At 43.9% G+C, this 3,751-nt stretch overlaps 1 protein-coding gene across 1 annotated transcript in view; it reads left to right on the top strand.

The window, feature by feature from the left end:
- DNAH5 (dynein, axonemal, heavy chain 5) overlaps window positions 1–3,751 on the top strand; it is a 382,826-nt gene that overhangs the window by 4,491 nt on the left and 374,584 nt on the right. The window lies entirely within an intron of this gene.

Here is a 3,751-nt window from a genome sequence, read left to right as displayed (position 1 = left end):
TCTAAAGGGCCCCTTTGGCAGTAGGAAACACATAGACTATTATGGAGATTGATTTTGGAATTTAGATGCACTCGGCCTCTGGCTTCTTGAGGAGTGGCAGGTATGGAGGGCTCCGGATGCTTGTGGTGCTCTTTTCACCCCAAGTGGGGGTTGGCAGAGTGGACTTGCCAGATGAACTGGGGGGTTCTCTGGCCCAGAGTTTGCCAGCATTTGGATGTGCTGGAATGGTAAGATACAGAAGGGCCCTTGGGCCTGTCTTTCATGGGTTTTGTTCAAACATTCCTTTAGGTCATATAGCCCTGGTGTGTCCACTTGCCATGCAGCAGTAACTTGTGGTTGCTGTGAGGCCGAACACTGTGACACTGATGTGTCAAATGCATTAATGGTTGGTTACCTGTGGCAGACAGTGTTGGATGGAGCTCCCAGATTAAAACTAGCTTGGAAGCAGAAGTGGCATTCACTTCCATAATAGCTTGCCTCCGGAAACCCTATGAACTTAGAGAGAGGATGAAAGACACACAAGTGTTGAGGACTTTCCTTCATAGGGTCACTATGAGTTGCCTGCGACTCGACGAATAGTAGCTATTGTTGTGAGGTACCGTTGAATTGTCTATAACTATGAACAGCTGGCTCTCAGCTAGGAGTAGGGCACTGTTTTCTTATGTATATATTTGGGGGTTGTGTTTTTGGTTGTGTGGGTTTTTTTGGTGTGTGTGTGTTTTCTGTTTCCTGAGGTATATATAATAGGTCCATCAGGGCTGATTTTCACTTGTCAGCTTGCTCTCAGGGATATAGACTTGGAGAGAATGCTCATCTGATTTGGTTTCTTCTGCTTGGGCCGCTGTTCGCAGGTTAAACAGGAATCAGTGGAATTATTAAGGATGGCTCACTTGGGAAGCGAGGAATGTATCTTTCTCATTCTGCTTTTGTTTGGGGCATTAATGACATTTGTTTAATGTTGTTACATGCTTTCCAGTAAATTGTGACTCAGGATCTGAACCTTGCCCTATTTTGTGCCATCCTCATCGTCTTCAATATATTTTTACAGTCATAGTATTAATTCATCTTATCGAAGGTTTTCCTCTATTACGTTGATCCTCCACCTTTTCAAATATAATATTTTCTCCAAGGACTGGCTCCTCTTAACAACGTTCCCAAAGTGCCTGAGATGAAGTTTCATCATCCTTACCTCCCAGGAGCACCCTGGTTGTACATACTCCAAGACAGACTTGTTTGTTCTTTTGGCGGTCCATGGAAATGTTAGAAAACCTTCAAGACAGACAGTGAGTCTGATGAGTGAGACTGAGTTAAGTCCCAGGCTGCTAATGGCAGGAGTGTTGCTTCCTCTTACATGTTCTCTTGTGCTTTCAGTGATTATTTGTCCATCCCTAGTTTAAATGGTTTCTATGTCTCCACTTATTTAACCATCACAATGCTAAGAGCTGTTGTTGTGTTGTTGTTATGTGTCATTGAGTCGCCTGTGACTCATAGCAAACCTATGTACAACAGCCCTAAACCCTGCTCTATCCCTTGATGTGGAGAGCTACAGCTGGTGTGTTGTGTCCTTATTCCTGCTGGACAGGCAAGGCGCGCAACACCTTGACAATTTTTTTATTTAAACATATCATTTATTGTTCAGATATGCTCTAAAAAAGCTTACTTTTTTTTCCTCCCTACCCATCCCTCCTTTCGGTTAGCTTTTCTCCTTGAAGAGAAAAAAAAATTCTTTCATTGCTATACAACCTTTGTCAATTTTTTTTTCATATTCAGACATTTTTATTGTTTCCCTTCAGCCTTTGGACATGTTTAGATTTGTGAGCATGTTTCATATTAATTATTTAAAGATATATTGAGAAAGAAGCCAACATCTAGGCCTCTTTCTCTCCAAGAACTCAGTTATTGAGACTGAATAAAGAAGAGATCCAGAAGGATGCCTCTTGTACATGGTGAATCCCAATGACTATCAGATACACTTGAAAATCCTAGAGTAAGTGCACTTCTGGTTCTGGAACTCTCTGTCTTGTCAGGCTTATATAAGGCACCTTCCTGGCCAACCAGCAAGTATCTTCTATTTTTAAGAGTTCCCTTTCCACTTGACATTTCAGTTCTTCGTCATTCAGATTTATAATCTCTAATATCTTCCCAGACTGTCAAATTGCCTGTCTATAAGGGCAAGGTTCAAGGAGGCAAACCTCTTCCTCTGGTCCAGCATAGTGGCCATTTTCACTCTGTGGCAGTTCATGCTTCTCAGTCCAGGCCAAATCAGTCCTTCAATAATTTCATTTCATTGAAGCAAATCAGTAATGGTGCTCTCTAAGGCCTTGGGCCTCCAGATTTTTGGATGTACGTGAGAATGGATGCTCCAGGAAGGTCAAGATCTCTTTGTACATGCCACCTTGAATTGGGCGGCCTTCCTTCATCAGACCCTGCTACGCTAAGGCAATCTTATTGACTCCAACGCACCTATCCATGTTACTGCAGTGACTGAATCAACCCATCTCTAGGGTCTTCCTCTCCTGCATTGTCCCTCCTCCCTTCCAAGAATGATGTCCCTCTCCAAGGACTGCACAACACCTTGCAACATATAAGTATGTCAGACAAAGCTTCAGAATCCTTGCCTCCAAGGAGTAGACTGGCTTCACCCTCTCTAGGACAAACTTCTTTGTTCTCCTAACAGTCCATGGTGTTTTCAGTACTCTTCTCCAGCACCACAGCTCAAAGGCATCAATTCTCCTTCTATCCTCCCTAGTCATTGTCCAGTTCTCTGATGCATAGCAAGTAATTGCAAAGACCATGGCCTGGATCAGGAGCACCTTAGATTCCATACTGACAACGTTGCTCCTCTGTACCTTAGAGAAGTCTCTGACAGCAGACTTTCCCAATGCAATTTGTCTTTTAATTTCCTGGCTGCTGGTACCAAGAGTGTTGATTATAGAGCCAAGCCAATTGAAGCTGCCAACAATCTCAGTCTCTTCACCATCTATCATGATGCTGCCAGTTAGTCCCGTGGTGAGAATCTTCATTTTTTTGATATTGAGCTTCAAACCATACTGGAGGCTGCAGTCCTTGACCCTCCGCAGCAAGTGTTTCAGGTCCTCCTCAGTTGCAGCAAGCAGGGTTGTGTTAGCTGCATAATGCAGATTGTTGATGAAACTATCTCAAATCCTGATGCCACACTTCTCCTCACAGAACCCACCTTCCTGGATCTGTTTCACAGATAGATTGAAAAGAGAGAGATAGGACACATCCTTGATGCACACCCTTCCCAATTTTACACCATGCAGTGTTTCCTTATTCTGTTCTGACGACTGCCTCCTGGCCCAAGTATAAGTTTCACATAAGCGCAATCAAGTGTTCTGGGGCTCCTCCCTTCTGCCCCCATGCTAGGAGTTAGGCAGTTTTATTCCCGTAAAAATGGAGGCATAGAAAGAGACAGAGTCACATAGCTAGTTTGTTATTGTTGTTAAGTGCCATCGAGTTGAGCATGGCCCGTGGCGACCCCATGGACAACAGATCTGAACTCTGTTCTGTCCTGTATGCTACCCTCATAGTATCTGACCTACTTGAGCCCATTGCTTCAGTCACTGTGTCAGGCTACCTGGTTGCGAGTCTTCCTCTTCTTCGCTGTCTTTCCACCTTTCCAGGCATGATGTCCTTCCCCAAGAATAGCCTTTCATAGCAACATGTCCAAAGTTGTTGTTGTCATGTGCTGTCGAGTCATTTGCGACTCATAGCGACCCTATGTACAACA

The sequence above is a fragment of the Elephantulus edwardii genome, unplaced genomic scaffold, assembly GCF_000299155.1.
Source record: "Elephantulus edwardii isolate Elephantulus edwardi_28Jun2011 unplaced genomic scaffold, EleEdw1.0 scaffold00153, whole genome shotgun sequence".
In the NCBI taxonomy this organism is placed as follows: domain Eukaryota; kingdom Metazoa; phylum Chordata; class Mammalia; order Macroscelidea; family Macroscelididae; genus Elephantulus; species Elephantulus edwardii.
The sequence above is the reverse complement of the archived record's forward strand: the minus strand, read 5'-3'. Positions and strand labels throughout refer to the sequence as shown.